The 16,672-nt window shown below is 44.1% G+C and overlaps 1 protein-coding gene across 7 annotated transcripts in view; it reads left to right on the forward strand.

Moving 5' to 3' along the window:
- The window catches only part of ZNF423 (zinc finger protein 423), a 253,010-nt gene that overhangs the window by 107,545 nt on the left and 128,793 nt on the right, over window positions 1-16,672 (forward strand). The gene's annotated exons all lie outside the window — the stretch shown is intronic.

Consider the following 16,672-nt stretch of genomic DNA (forward strand, 5'->3'; position numbering starts at 1 on the left):
CAGAAACCAAAACCACTTGCTTTGTCAGGTACTTTGCAGGGCACATCCTGAGACACTGGGGGGCTATTCACCCCGACTAACCATAGACTGTGGATTTCGAGTGCACCGTGGTTCTACAAGACCCTGAACCAGTGCCGCAGTGTGTATGGCCTGCAGAACGTAGGTCCAATGACTATGAAAACCACAGGAAGATCCAGGGGACAGTGAAATAAGGGACACCACATTGCCTGTGGACCTGCTCCCAGGCGATGTGGGAGTGCATCCACCACAAGGATCTGTGGAAAGATCACTAGGACCTGAACTGGTTCATAGCCTGTTGTGGCAGGGCACACATTGTGTTTGTGCCTTCCACTTTAAGGGCCTGAAGACAGCAGCCGGCAGGTGCCTGATGAGGGCATTTTTGCTGCTGGAAGATGAAGCAACAACATTGCCTGGCTGCAGGTATCATCTGGAGGTAAGGGTGGAGCTGTAGGGGATGATCAGGAGGCTCCTGGTCCTGGGCATGACCTAAAACTGCGGGGAGTGGGTGGCCTGGTGGGGCTCTCAGTGGCGCAGGAGCCCCCAGGAAATGCGAGGCCAGTTACCAATCTGGTGAAAGGTGGGCTGGAGCATCTTAACCCCAGCTCCCACAACCAGGTGGGTTACCCCCTTGTAGGGTCTGGAAAGTGGATCCTAGTGAGAGAGTGGGGCCATAGGCTCAAACCTGTCTTGACATCCTCTCACTGGTCCATGCTGGGGCCAGGGCCGGAAGGGCCAGGGGCCCACTCTGAGGGACACCCAAAACTGAGGACCTGTGGTTCCGACTGGCCTGGAGGTGGGCCAGGGCTAGTGAGCCAAAGGTCTTGGGGGGACCACACCCATGACGGGGAAGCAGCTCAGGGAGTTATGTTGCCTGGAATGAAGGTGGAATAGGCTGCCTGAATGGAGGGATCCAGGTGGGGTTCAAAGAGCAGGATTTTGGGACCCAGTGTGAGGCTGGTGATACTGACAACAGCTGGATGCCATCTGCGAGGCTTGGGCTGCTGCGTAGGGGAGGAATGGAGCTGCAGATGGTGCCCCCTGGCATCAGGGCAAGAAATGGGGCAATTAATTGATGCTTAACTAACATCAATTAATTAACAACAAGGCGTGGTGGGTGAGAAGGTGGGCGGTTAGCCCAGAAACAGGTGGGTGGGCCACAGGGAAATCGGCCCCAAGAAGGCCCCATGTTGCACCCACTGAGCTCTATCAGTGAGGGTCCGGAGACATAGAGAAGGGGCAGTTGGGGAGACCCAGCTGCCAGTGGCTGAACTGCCATGGGGCCACTGAAAGAATCGATCACCTCTCCTGGCTCTGCACCTGAGCCAAAGAGGTATGGAAAAGGGTGAAATAGCTCTGCAAAGCAGTGACCAGTGTCTGCCAGCTAACCACAGAAGCGGCGCTGTATGGGCACCTCATCAAACATCAGGGGAGACCGTCACCCCATTTCGACCAATTTGCGTCCTGCATCAGGAGCACTTTGTGGAAGTCCAGGACCCTCCTGTTGTACAGGCAAACAGACATAAAGGTAGTGGGCTGCGTGAAAATGGCACCGAGCAAACTCCAGACCTACTACCAGAAATTGGTAGCAGAGGACGGAGAGGACGCAGCCAAAGTCACCTGGCACAGAGACATGTGGCACAAGATCATCCAACCACCCCTGAGCTGAGAGGGAGGCAAAGACAGCGTAGAAGAGGAAGGGACAAGCGGACAGGAGCAGCAGGTCCTCAAGTGGGAGCTGGAGCGACAACGGCTGAGAGGACACTTGAACTGAATATGTTACCCTGCAAGCGGGGCAAAGGTGGAAAGGACATGTGGCCTGGTTTGAGGGACCAGGAGGGACTTAGTTGTTTTGCGTGTGCTGCACGCATTGCAGCTATTGTAACAGGTTCGGATGGCCAGTGGGCCTTTGTATGGGTGCGGTTTTTGTAAAAGGAGAAGGTTTTTCCTTTTGTGGTGTGATATGAAGAGTAGACAAATATAACCATATATAAAAAGTAACATGCATCCAGATACATTTGGCAACTGTTGATCATGGGGTGTATGCATGAGAGGTCACCCAAACCTTTGATGCATCTTCCTAGGAAAGAGCTTTTGGGGAAGTAGAGACTGCTCAGACCCTCCATCCCCCCCTTTAGGCTACTGAGACAGAATCCAAAGGCCAGACGGGGTCCAGACATTTGGTCCTTCCCTGGCTGTACTTTTGTATAAGCAGCCCAGCCTTGAACCCAAGTTTTCTGTGTGGCAGACAAGGATTCTAACACTGAACTACAGGGGGCTCCTGAGATAAACATGGGTACTATATGCAAATTGCTGCAGCCATATTTATTTTCAAGTTTATTGTTTTCAAATTTGTTCCTCACTTCTATGTGCTCAGGGAGAGCAGGGTCAGAAAGTAAGGAGGGGAAAGAGGCTGCTGGGGGGGTGGGGGAAGTCGGGAGGGGCAAAGGATCCCCAGATTTATTTTTCCTGCTGTCAGAGTGGGAAGGGGATAAATTCAATACCTAGAAAATTATAACAAATTTTATAAATTCTGTATATAGAAATAATTATGGGGGGGGTCATCATATAATCAGGGTCATCTATATGAGTAAATAGAGTAATTACAATGGGAATAATTTTGCCTTTCAGCCTTTTTTGTTCTTATCGCTCTTAGTTTTCAAATGTTTTTATTCCTTGCATCTATCCCCATTATAAATTCACTCTGAATCTAGGTCTGAGGCTTGGAGAGGCAGGTAGGTGTTAATTAGTATCAATTGCATAATTCAAACTTCCAGCAAAAAGAGAAAAATATAAAAACAAAACCCAAATTCTCTGTTAACTAATAGACTGCTTAATATAAACAGCCAGTCATTTGGTTTCATTCACCTGAATTTAAGCCTTTATTGAATCACTGAAGAAGAAACTCCCCCTCTTTACTCTATCAACAGAACTTTATCAACTCCCAACATATTATTTCTATAACATATTATTAATGTGATATCTTTAGTCAATTGTGGTGTGTTCCTTACAATTGGTAAAAATGTTGGTCTTTGCTGACTTTCTAATTACGAGGGCAGTCTTGTTGAATTCAGCATAGTTTCTAGTGATGCTATATCCCGGGTTACCAGAGTACAACGAAGCCAACTGCCTGCAGTTCTGACCCTTGCCCATCTTTGGCGGCTGTAATATAAATCAAGTAATTCTGACTGACAGGCTGCATCATAGTGACAGGTATGATCTATGTCTTACTTTGTGCCAGGAGGATGTTAGCCATTTGTAACATGTGGAAGTCTAGTGTCTCCTCGAAAGACTGTCTCTTGGGAACAGCATTCTTGTTGATTCTGATCTCATCTCAGATCTCCCCTTTTTTGGGAAGAGTAATTGGCAGGATAGTGAGTGTTCATTTCATCCATGCATTGGACACTGCAGACTTCCTTGGTAACACTAGCTTTTTGAGAATGTTGAAGTCCTTAGTAACCTCCTGCTGGTTTTAAGGAAGGTCAGCAGAAATACAGTTCTACACCCAGAGAAGTTGTGAGTCCTTCAGAGTCGTCCTTCTTTCCCCACTCAGAACCTTCAGTCTTCCTTTGATATAAACAAATTTCATGTGTTCTGTTTTCAGGTGACCCTCTCCAGCCACAGACAGGGATTTTCCCCGAGCCAAATTATTATGCCCTCAGACTTGCTGAATGTAAAAAATATTCAACAACGGTATTTGAAGACAGAACTTAACTTTTAGAGGCATGAGTTTCAAAGTGAACATTGTTGGCCTGTAGAGCAGATTAAGAATAGAGTCCAGATTTAGGTTGGAGACTAGGAGTAACCTATGAGTAGGGGTCTACCCAACTTGAGGAGGCTGGCCAATTTTGTGGGGACATTGTTGGACATTTTCAGGGGCTGATCATGGCAGGGCCCTCCCCATGCCTCTAGTTCGTAGAGGGGTCCTGGTGGCTACATTCCTCACCACTGATTGGTTGTGAGGGCTGTCTGTCATACAGCCCTGCCCCTTGCCTCTGATTGGTGAAGAGGGACGGGGCCACATGACAGGCAGCCCTTTCAGCCAGTCAGTGGTGAGGGGTGGGAGTGGCAGCCATACTGGGTTCTCCTTTGTCCTAGCAGTCCCCTCTTCCCTTTCTCCACTTTCCCACCTGGCGGGCTTCCCAGAGGAAGCCAGCATTTTATATTTAGTAAAATTTTTTGTGGCAGATTTTGCTGACATTGCCGGATTTCATGGGCATTGCTGGATTTCGTGATTTCTGCTGGTCTCTGTTTATGAGGGTGGTTAAGCATTGGCAAAAGCTATTCAGAGAAGTTGTAGAATCTTCTGGAATTTTTTCACAGCAGGTAGAATGAAAACTTGGCCAGGATATTTTGGTGAGGGATTATCTTGTCTTGAGTAGAGGAATGGACTGGATGACCTTGTTAGGTCTCTTCAAGTCCTACTTTCCTGTAGTTCTATGTATGGGTAGTTCTCAACCTACTTAATTTGCAGTGCTTGCCCCAGCCCCAGCCTCACTCCTCCCTCACCATAGGGGGCCTTGATCTGCCCTTCCACGCCCCGCCCTTCCCCTTCCACCACACCAGACTTACCAAACTGCCGGGCTGGTATCAGAAATTGGATTGGTGTCTACCGATATGCTTCCTTAAAAATCAGTTATCGGTATCAACCCGAAAAATTGCCATTGGTGCACCCCTAGTAATCCCCAGATTAGGACTTCCTTGGTGTCTGAATGCTGGGAGCTGTGAAAGAAGAGACTGGGTGGCAGATTAGTCTGGCTAGGTGCTGCATAAATGTTTCCCTGAGCATCCACTCTTTACCACTGTCGGATATGAAATAGTGGGCTATCTGGACTGATTGTCTGAGTCGTATGACATTTTTTATGTTCTTACATGTACCCCTAGTTCATTCACAAACCGTCATCTTCTGAAGAGGCATAAATCTGCAAAGAATTCAGGTTCTGTTGTGTAGCCAACTAGTGCGATGGCCGAGGCATTGCCTGGCCTAATGTTGCCATAAAACCTGAAAATTACCACTTGCAGGACTTGAGCTAGGAGCTTCAGCATAGTAGACATTCTTTCTGCCTAGAGAGCCTCTCCTAGCTGAGCCAGTAGGAGCTATGCATAAGCTTGTCTCAGCTGGGAACCGCTCTTTGCACATGCTTCAATAATATTCTAATAAGGATGCAATGTCATATGAAGAAAGATCTTACTTGTCACTTGAGCTTTTCTTTTGAAAATCTGATAGAAGATTCTCACAATTTATTATTGGTTCCTTCTGTCAAAAGGCCAGAGATCTGTTGGAAGAAGAAAGCTGCCTTCAATAGAGTGTTTTGTTGTGCAGTGCAGTGCAAGTCTTCAGATCACAGATACTGGGTCATAGCTGGTGGAACTTGAAAGGCTTCTTACGCTGCACGTCTGTTGTAGATGAACACTGAGTTGAGAAGAAAGATTCTTAATAGGTGGCAAAAATGGTTGTTTGTTTTTAAAAGTCATTTCTCATTAAAAACAACAGATACTGTTGGTAAAAAAAGGAGTAATGCTTCCATACAGCATGAAGTACAGAGCTGCCTTAAGTAATTTAGGATATTTGGCTTTAATTTTCCACAAAACTTACCTATTTTCTTTTTAAATCCTTTCAGTTAGTTATTTCTGTTTAGTATTGATAAGTAGATAACTTATTCTTCTACTTTTTGTTTTAATGCCATTCCCCCCGGGCTAGTTACACATGCTGCTTTAGCTTTCTTACTGACATTTAACTGGATTACATTTAAAAAATTGTTTAAAATTCAAACTTGTCATTTTATATTTTCTCTTACTATGGGGTTTTCTTTTTAAAATGCAAAGATAAAATTATTTTAAATAAATAAATGTTTAAATATGGCAGGCACAGAGACTGAGCTAATTGTATTTTGCCATAAAGCATGATGTCCTTGGGGAACAAGAAGTCTGCTTAGCTGGAGCAAAGCCTCTGTCTGTAGACTTGGGTCAGATGGAGTGACCAGGCTCATTAACTCCAGAGATGCCAGCTGGTGTCACTGTGGTGCAGTAACTCTTCACAAAAGGGGCACGTGAAGGTTTGGAATATCCAGGCTGACCAGAACCAAACAAATAAATTCATATATTTTTGCAGAAGTCAGGATATTTGCATGTGTTATTTCATTTACATTTTCATTATTTGTGGGGAATCTAATTTGTATGTATATAAAAGGAGTGATGGATGTATATATTTTATGAAAAATTTCTGTATATAGATGTGTCAATATTTAATATTTATGTGGCTTGTTTTCAAAGGTCCTGATCAACTGTAGCTCTGGTAGACTTCAGTAGGATTATTTGTGGAGACACAACATATTAGAAAATCAGGCCAGTAGCAGATGTGGACATGTATATTTGAAAATTACTTAATATTCTCTTGATTTTTCTAAAAATTCCTTAAAAGCAGTATAACACTTGGATACTCTTGATCTTAGTATATATTTGTTGTTGAGTAATTTTGTCTCGCATGTTTTTCAGTATTAAATCTATCTGTCATGAACATTAGCCTTTAAAATTATTAGGTGCATGACAGGTTTTCCCACCTAGATCAAATGAGAATTTGGAATAGTGTGCTCTTCTCTACTTAACAAACTGCTTTTATTTTTCTCTTGCAACACACTCTAATATTATAATGACACCTCTTACATTCTTCAGTTCTGAAAGCTTGATATTAAAGCTCTGCACAGTGATTTCTCTCTGGGCTGAAACATGAAAATCAACACTTTCTTCAATGAGTAGTAGATCTGTCACACATGTAAAAGGCAGAGGATTCCTCTATAGAGTGACTCAGGTGCCTGTTCTTCCTAAGATAATTTAGGGAAAACACAGGATATTTGCATTTGTCTTTTCCTAGCTATTATTTCAAGGTATCTTCTGGACAAAATTAAAAGTAGATTAGCTAAGCACTTATCAACTGAGTCATATTATTTAGAAGTTGTGTTTAAATTGCATTTCAGGCATGTTTTTGCAAAGAGGCTCCCCGCTTTCTAAAATAATATCAGTACAGTTAGGAGTAAAAGTTTTGAGAAGACATCTCTTACTGTGGCAGGGAACTGTCTGTGCCTGCCACTTTAAGGCCCTGGTGCTGGCAGCCTCCAGGTGCCTAATGAGGGCAGCCATTTTAGGTTCAGGGCTACCTATATAAACAAGGCAGTGTGGCTGCTGGAGGTCAGGCAACAACATCGCCTGGTCAGAGGGCTGCTGAGTTTCATTTGGAGGTAAGGGAGGAGTTGTAGGGGATGGTAGGAGGCTCCTGGTCCTGCGTATGACCTAAAACTGCACACTGCCAGAAATGGGTGGCCTGGTAGGGCTCCCAGTGGTGCAGGAGCCCCCAGGAAATGGCAGGCCAGTTACCACCCCGGTGAAAGGCAGGTCAGGGCACCGTAACCCCTAGCCCTCACCTTTAGGTGGGCTGTGTTCCATCGGAGGTAGTCATGTGGATTACGTTCCATTGGAGATAGTTGTGTGGGGTGTAAGCCCTGAGGAGGAGAGTTGGAAGCCAGGTGTGGCTGAGGCCACCTGAGCCCTGCAGGGGTTCGAGATCCCGAGGAGGAGAGTTGGGGCCAGGCACGGCTACAGCCACCTGAGCCCACCTGAAGAGGGAAGCCCCGAGACCCCAAGTAAAGGGGGAATTATGAGTGGTGGGAGCCCCCCATGTGAGGGGGGGCAGTGTGGGAAACCCCCAGTGTGAGGAAAGAACGGGGGCTCAGCCAGAGGGTGAGAGAGTAGAGTCCTGACCCCAGTAAGTCCTCCAATGCTGGGAGGCAGAGTTTGGGTCAAATATAACATCTGAGCCCCAGTTGAGAGGGGGCCCAGCACTGTGGAACCACAGCAAGAGGGGGCAGTGATCAGAAGCCCCAGAGAGAGGGCAATGTGGAGCCCAGTGAAAGGAGAATGGGGGCTCAGCGAGAGAGAGTGAGAGCTGAGTCCTGACCTCAATAAGTACTCCACCATTGAGAGGCAGAGTGTAGGTCAAAGATAACACTGGTTGTAGCACCATGATTTGCTGCCCGGGGGTGGGGAGTGAGGGTCCCCTGTGAGACCCTGAGGCACCAGTCATGGTGTGAGGTACCCCAGCTCCCCACATCTGTAAAGGAGGACCCAGAGAGGGGGACCCCAGGAAGAGAGCATGGGTCATACAGCAAGGCCTGCCAGAGCTTCCCCCGACTGGCCCAGGCAGGGGCTAGGACCTGGAGGGTCAGAAGGGTAAGGAGGCCCACCGAGAGAGACACCCAAGAACCGGGGGCCTGGGGTCTTGACTGGCTTGGGGTGAGCCGGGGCTAGTGTGAGCCGAAGGTCCCAGTGAGGGGACCACACCTGAAGGGGAACCGGTGGCAGGGAGATACATAACCTGGTATGATGGCAGCAGAGTCCACCTGAAGGGAGAAATCCAGGTGGGGTCCTACAGTGGGATTCTGGGCCCGTTGTGCAGGACTGGTGCATATGAGAACATCACAATGTCATCTGCGAGGCTTGGGCTGCGGTGTAAGGGAGGAATGAAGCTGCCTAGCGGTAGGGCAGAAAATGGGCAGCCTCTTGCTTATTACTAACTAATTAATCAATTAAGATCAAGGCGTGGCGAGCGGTTAGCCTAAGAACAGGTTGGCAGGCCATGCAGAGATCGGCTCCGAGTTGGCCCCCGTTACACTTGCATGTAAAAATAGGTACATTAGACGAGTTAGCATGAGAGACAGTGGATTCCTAGGAAACTTTTCCTACAAGTCACTTAAAAATATTAACCCAAACTGATTAACCCCTGAGTTTAGTTATCCTCAGGTAGCTTTGTGATGGCCTATATGAAATGAGCAAATGGTTTCCATGCAAGGTGTAGTCATAAAAAAAGAGTTTAAGAATTGGCTCATCTTTCCCGGGCACAGAGGCCAAAAATGAAAGGCATGACATTCTCCTAAATTTTTTCCTCTACAGAAATAGGAGATGGACGTTTTGTGGAGTTTGGTTTCCACTGTTGTTAGCCTAACACACTTCATCAATACTAACGGTAGAAACAAGCATCACCTTTGGATGCCTGTAGACATGCAGGGACACTGCTCCAGTGTGCTGTAATTACAGTGTGTTGGAGCAGACTCGATTAATCAAGTCTGCTGAAGTGTGCTAATTAGCACGCTCCAGCAGCCTCCATGTCTCATGCATTACTTAAACCAAGCTTTAGTTAAAGTGCCCCTGCCATAATTTTGAAGTGCAGGGATGCAGATACATGAAATGTTGCAGATGCAGATCCAAGAGCCACTCTCCACCCTCCACCCACACTCCTTCCACCCTCAGAGCATGTGTAAAGACACCCTTTGTGTTTCCATAAACATTTTTATGGCAGCACAAAGGTCAGGCAAACAGATATGCGTAGCCCTTGTCACATCACAAAAGTCTAAAATTTGTGGCCACAGCATAGGCGGTATAAATTTGTGCTGTCTTATTATGGCGGAGCTGCCTGTGCTCTACAGCCACCCTGGACAGGTTCTCCTGGGCTTAATGGGCCTGATCCTGCATATCTGGGGAATTCCCCAGGCAAGCTCTGAGGAATATCTCTGTAAGAGGGGAACCCTGGCTTTCCCATGAGATTCCCTCGAGTATCTCTGTGTACAAAGGGAAAGCTGGGGTTTCCTGCTTGCAGAGGCTCATCACAGGCAATCTCTGAGACATGTCTCTGAAAGTGGGGACTACAGTGCCCGTTGTCCTGTAGGATTGGAACCCTGTCCAATGTGGTACAATGGGCAATGTGTGTTTTATCCAATGAAGCAGATCAGCTGTGCTAGGACAGATCCCACCACACCTGATCTGATTCATTGGGCAATGTCTATTTATACCATAAATGCAGAGTTGTTACCAGTTACACCTGCTTAGCTGGCACATCTGGGTATCATCTCCCCTCCCCAACTCCTCTCCCCTCCCGGTTAATCAAATATCTCAAGATTAAACATAATGACTTTATCCAAACTACTCTCCAAACCATGACACCTACTACTATGATGCTAATTGTTAAATAGTATTTAATTTTTCTTGTAAGATGCTGAATGTTATGGGAAGAATAAAGTATGCTTGTTTCCCACTGGTTTCCCCCCCCCTCCCCAAGAAACCTCAAGCATCATGCAGGATATGGCCCTTTGCTGACTTTTGTGATTTTAATTGATGACTTGAAGTTACTTGCCACTTCATAAAGTAAAATTCAGAAACTGGAAAAATTAGCATTACGTTAAAGCACACCAATCTAGTCAATTCAAAGGGAAAAGTTAATAAAATCCACGCACTTTATCTCACCAGAGAACCTGTTCTGAGTAGCCACTTCCTATAACCGTAGATGGAACATTGAATGGCTTGGACTGCATAGGTATGAAATGGGGTGTCTTGGAATGACATTGCTTTCTGATTGGTAGAGAGAAATTTTACATTCCTGGGCATCAGTAGAGTGAGAAATATAAAAGGATTTACAACAACAGCATCCCGGAATGAAGGAGTGAGTTTCTTGCTGAGATCTCAGTAGGACTGTCACGAGTGCAGAAAGAGCTTTGGTTAATGATTCCTAATTTTTGCTTTAAAAGAAGAGATGCTTATTTTGAAACTATTAAAATTAATATATCTATTTGTTTTTATTTTATGGTACAAATTGTTATGGCATGGGAGGAACCTCTTGTTTTAAAAATGTCAAAAAGTGCAATGAACATTTTCTTTAATATAGATTAGAAAATTACCTTGTTCTTGTATATTGTTGAAAGAAGCAGTAGGCATTTGTGAAAAATGATATTCTCCTTAGACGGGAGGCTGAATTCTCAAGCCATAGAAAGGGCACAGTGCTGGGGTCAGTGGTCCCAGCGGTGACCTGGCGGGTCGCGCTCTAGTGTGACGAGAATGGCCTGTGACAATTTACTAAAGTGTCTTTCAAAAATGTTGGGAACGGCCCTTCTGATCAGTCAGTTTTTTAGTTGGATCATTCCTATTTAGAAAGGTAAACGTAGTTATTGGAGGTAGTTTTTGAATGTCTTCCTTTTTTGTAAACAAATGGGCGAAACTATGTCAAATTGACATTAGGATTAAAAAGCACAGACTTTTGTATGTTCTGATTGTAATTCCATTTGTTTGAGATAACACTTTACAGCCTAAAATGTCATGCAAAAATACCTTTTAATAACAATTTCAACTAAAGAATTATAAGAATATTTAATTTTTTTCAGGGTAACAATTAATTTTCATTTTATAATTTTCTCTCAGCATGATGATTGTTTTAATGATATCTATATGTGACCCCTGTGTATTATTTTGTTTTTTTGTATCAGTCCTACAATATGTCATCTTTATGAAATGTTCTGTAGTTAGGGAAATAGGCAAGAATGACACAGGCCTCCAGGTAACAAGGTACGTAAGAGCAGCCCATTATTAAAATCTTTATGGTGATGCATTGATAATATTGATAGAATTGTCCTCTCTTCTTCTCTGGGAAAGACTCGTTGGAATGTGTACAAAGAGTAAATTGCTCAGTAAAATATATGGATATTCCTAAAATTTCTGTAGAAATAGGGTGAGTTATTATTGATTCACAGAGCACGACAAAACATCACTGCATGAATTAGCAAACAGCTGTTTCTAATTTGAGTTTAGAACTGTACACAGAGGAACTTGTTTTAGTGTTCACTCCTTTCATTTATAATGAATTTTAATCACCGCTACAGGTGAGAAAAATGTAGAAACAAGCTTGTATCTTGTGGAAGAAACAAAGGAGAGACAGATGCTAACAGATTTACAGTCTGTGATAAAAGGAATGTTTTGGTACACTTTACATGTAATTAGAGTGCAGCTGTTTTCAGTCCCAAGTCCATGATGCACAGCAGAATATAGTATCTGCTGCTTTTCCAAAGGGAGTAAAGAAAAACAGTGATTCAACCCTGAAAGCATTTAGTTTATTCCTAAATCTAACATAAAAGTTTCTCCTCCACCCCCACTATGCCATTTATTGAAGTGTAAGAGAACCTATTTAGTGATATGTTAATTTTTTTTGTGAATTGTCAAAATACAGATTGTTAATTTAGGCAAAGCTATGTTGCAAGAAACAACTTCTCCTTATCAGCCATCAAGATTTATGTATCATTTTAATCCTTAGCTCTTTATTGATTGTAGATAACATGCAAAATGGAAAGAAAATTTGAGAGAGATTAAATTGGTATCTCGACTTTTTGAACATCTAGGTTAAAGCTTGTTATTCTCATAAAAGCTTTAAGAAAGCCTTGCTAAACAGTTCTGTAGCAAACATTCAGGGAAATTCAAGGCTTAAATTTCATCTTGTGCTTTGTTACAGTTTCAGTACTAAGTTTTTATATAAAAGAAAAGGAACAGGTAAAATAAGATTTTGTATTTTATTAGGTCATGTTATTACTATCTTTATGGTGAAACCTGTCTCCTTTGTTAGACTGCTTTTTAAAACCTATTTCATCAAATGAATGGCAGAACAAAGGGTAAACATTTTTAAAAGAGTCATTAATTGGTGGTAATTTAGTCCAGCAAAACTTCTTACCACATCGGCATATAATTAAAAGTTATTATTCATTTTTCTTAGGAAATACTCTCCCTATGCCTGAAGAAGGATGCCTGTGCCTGAAAGCTTGGAAAGAACAATTTCTCCAACTATGCAGTGGTCTAATAAAATATATCACATTCACCCAAATAACCTTGTGTGAAGGCATTATATATGGTACCATTACATCGTAGTTTTGATCTGGGGGCTGGGATGGTGCAAGTGCTGAAGTACATGGTTGACAACCTACTGATTTTTTTGCAAGTTTGAGACCATAGTAAAAGTGCTTACAGCATGGCCTGTCAGATTCCGAAAAACAAAATCTGCAAATTCTGCTAAATACCTTGTCACAAGGACATGGAAAAGGAAGTTTTGATCTTGTCTTAATTTTCATTTTCTCTTGAATAGGATTTATATTCCTGAAAGAGTGCCTTTAAAAACATAAAAGTGCACTTCTGTGCTTGTGTAGTTTAAGGGTGAAACATTTATAATTCCCCTCAGTAAAGACAACTTCCCAGTAATTCCCTTGCGAACTGCCTTGTCCAAGATGTGAAGGGACTGTCAGAGGAGAAGAAAGCATGCTATTGTTTATAGAGATACTACATATACACTGTGGAAATAATTTCTACTGATTTCTATGTACTAGCACGTATGTACTGGTCAAATGCTCATCAATACTATCTATGTGATTATATTTTGGTGACAGCTGCTAGTTGGGTTCCTGATATCATTCAAGAAGAGATGCAGTGTCAACTGAAAAGTGGCAGTGGTTGGTGCAAAAACTAGAAACCCATAATCTGTTGTTATCTTGTGTTACAATTAAAAATATATCACATTGTGTTACATTCATGTCTCAATGGAGCTGACATGACCATAAAAGTGTATAGAATAGGTACTTATTATTAGTTTTAATTAAATTTGAGATATACAGCAACACGAGAGAAAACAATTTAAAATGAAAAAACCCTAAAAAGCTGCCAAAGTTCACTGAAAACATTGAAACCTAAAACATTTGGTATATAAACTTAATTTGCATAAATTCACACCAGCATTGCAATGTAATCAGACACCGTATGCTGTGTGAAGGTGGAGTACTTAACTACATTTGAGCTATTGCAGTGCATTTTCCTTATTTACTTATTACAGATTATAATTTGCTTTTAGTGGTGATAAAGATTTCATAGATTTCATAGACATCAGGGCTGGAAGGGGCCTTGAGAGATCATCGAGTCCAGCCCCCTGCCCAAAGGGCAGGAAGTCAGCTGGGGTCATAGGATCCCAGCAAGATAAGCATCCAATTTACTCTTGAAGGTGTTCAATGTAGGTGCTTGAACCACCTCCGCTGGCAGACTGTTCCAGACCTTGGGGACTCGGACAGTAAAGAAATTCTTCCTTATGTCCAGCCTGAAACGGTCTTGCAGGAGTTTGTGACCGTTCGACCTAGTCATCCCTTGGGGCACTCTGGTGAACAAACGTTCCCCCAGATCCTGGTGGTCACCCCTGATAAACTTATAGGTGGCCATCAGATCACCCCTGAGCCTGTGCTTTTCCAGGCTAAAGAGTCCCATGTCTCTCAGCCTATCATCGTAAGATCTGTTTTCCTGACCTCTGATCATGCGCGTGGCTCTCCTCTGGACTCTCTCAAGCTTTTCCACATCCTTTTTGAATTGTGGAGCCCAAAACTGGACGCAGTACTCCAGCTGCGGCCTCACCAAGGCCTAGTACGAGGGGAGATGTCACAGGCCTTTATTCATAACCATTCTGTTGTGTTCCTTTGGCAATAATAACGATAAATATTGTTAGCTTTTCTGTTTGGCCTCCCAGCTTAAGGCCTCACATTGCTTTATAGTCATTAATAAATTAAGCCACAAAATTCCTTCTGCCATCTCCCAGAGTTACTTGAATTAGGGAACTGAGGCACAGAGAGATTAAGGATACATTTTTAAGTTCTTAAATCTTACTTTCAGAAGTAACTTTGGAACAAAGACGATCAAATCCCATTGTTTCTCAGTAAGACAGAAGGGGGGGGGTTTGGATGCATCAATAGAAGCATAAGGTGCAAGACACAAGAGGTGACTGTGTGTCTATACTCAGCACTAATTAGGCCTCATCTCAAGAACTGTGTTTACTTTTGGGGATGTGGAGAGGTTAGAGAGGGTGCAGAGGTGGACTCCCCAGAATGATAAAGGGCTTGGAAGGCGAGCCATACAAGGAGAGGTTGAAAGAGGTAGGCATGTTCAGCTTGCAGAAAAGGCACTTAAGAAGTGACATAATAGCTGTCTTCAAATACTTGAAGGGCTGCCATGAAGAAGAGGGAAAACACCTTTTCTCCTTTGTTGCTGAGTAGGATGCAGACCAATGGTTTGAAGTTGCAACAAAGTAGATTGTGATTAGATATTAGTAGGGACCTACGTAACTCGTGGTTTCATGGATTTCACAGAAACCATGACGTCCAAGATAGTCCACTAAATAAATAAATAAAATAATGACTCCACTCGGGGTTGGACTGATCACCATATTTGGGGCCAGGAAAGAATTTTATCTCATGGTCAGATTGGTATGGATTGTGGGGGGTTTTAACTTCTGTAGTGGGGAAGCATGATTCTCTTCATAGTATCTCTTGAGTGTATATTAAGAACCCTTACAGCAGCAGGATGTTAGCTGCTGTGTTCCCCCTGCTTTACTTGTGGCAGGTTAGGGTGTTATGTCTCGTGTTGTGCCAGGTTTGACTCTGTAGTTCTGTTAAGAGGTTAGACCAGGGGTGGGCAAAGTGGCGGATCCGGGCAGCAGTCAGACTCTATTTCCTAGTGATCTGTGATCTGCAGCCTGCACGCTCCAGGCAGGGGGGTATAGGCAGTGGATTATGGCTCTGTCCCAGCTCCTTGCAGTGGTGACAATCTGGTCCTCAGCCAGGTCCAAACTACAATACACTGCCTGTGTGCCACTGCCTGAAGCATACGGGCTGCCAATTGCAGTTCTGCCCTGGCTCCAGACCAAGCTGTCTCTGCTACAAGACCCCAGTGGCTCTGGAGCGGCCTCCTGCCTGCCCCGCCAGCGCGGCTGGGGCCATTCTCCATGGCAACCCCAGCCTTGCACTATCACAACACATCTGTGGCTGGGATCCCCAGGGAGGCTGGTCCCACCCATGTGGGTGGAGTCCATTGCCTGTTGGATCTGGCCTGTGGGCCAGACTTTGCCTACTCCTGGGTTAGACATGGAGTAGGCAACTCCTGGTGTAGGATGGTTTGGATCAGGATGGTCCTGCCTCAGGCAGGGGGTTGGTCTAGGTGAGCTCTTGAGGACCCTCCCAGCCCTGCTTCTCTATGGTTCTATGAAGACTCAAGCTATTTAGGTGTTTTACCCAGGTTTAGCCTACTTATAGGCACCAAGTCACAGAGAACCGGGGATTTGTGTTTTAACATTCTTTCCCTTGTTTATCATTTGTTAGTTAAGGTAGGTTGTTCCTGCCAGATCTTAAACATTCCTTTGTGCCTGGATAGGTGGTCATCATCTTTCACTCAAAGTAAAATCAATTGCTAGATTTGGAGTCGGGAAGGAACTTTTCCTTCATCCCAGATTGGGAAATTATGTGGAGATTTTTCCTTCCTCTGTATCATAGACACATTTTTTGCCTATGATTACCTGAGTTTATATTAAACAAATACCGTACCATCCTTGCCATTGCAGTGGCTATGGCCTGGCTGTACATTTGCCTTCCCTTCTTTTTTACCTGTGGCATATTGTGGGGAGTTTTGTTTTTGTCTTCGTAAGGTGCTCTGTGGTTGCAGTGCGTGAACCAAGGCCTATCTGGATAAATGGTGCCTGCAAATGAAGGAGGCTGGCATCGGTATCCCAAGAGGCCCCTTTTAAACTTCCTGTGACTGGGGACAAGCTGAGGGCTGGGTCTCAACCTTGACCCACCCACCTGTCTACATAGGGCAATCCCCCCAGTCTCACCTGCCACAACTTTCTGGTTAAATAAACTAGTGTTCTAAATGGGAGGCTGCCCATTATAATGCCGCAATGCTAGGGGGTACTATGCACAGATGCATACCATCCCTACACCGTGGCCAGTGCCCTGCAGATGGCATCCAGATCATCAGAGTTTCCCCCAGCCCC

This window comes from Crocodylus porosus, unplaced genomic scaffold, assembly GCF_001723895.1.
Source record: "Crocodylus porosus isolate Cpor-Errol unplaced genomic scaffold, CroPor_comp1, whole genome shotgun sequence".
NCBI classification, from domain to species: Eukaryota; Metazoa; Chordata; order Crocodylia; family Crocodylidae; genus Crocodylus; species Crocodylus porosus.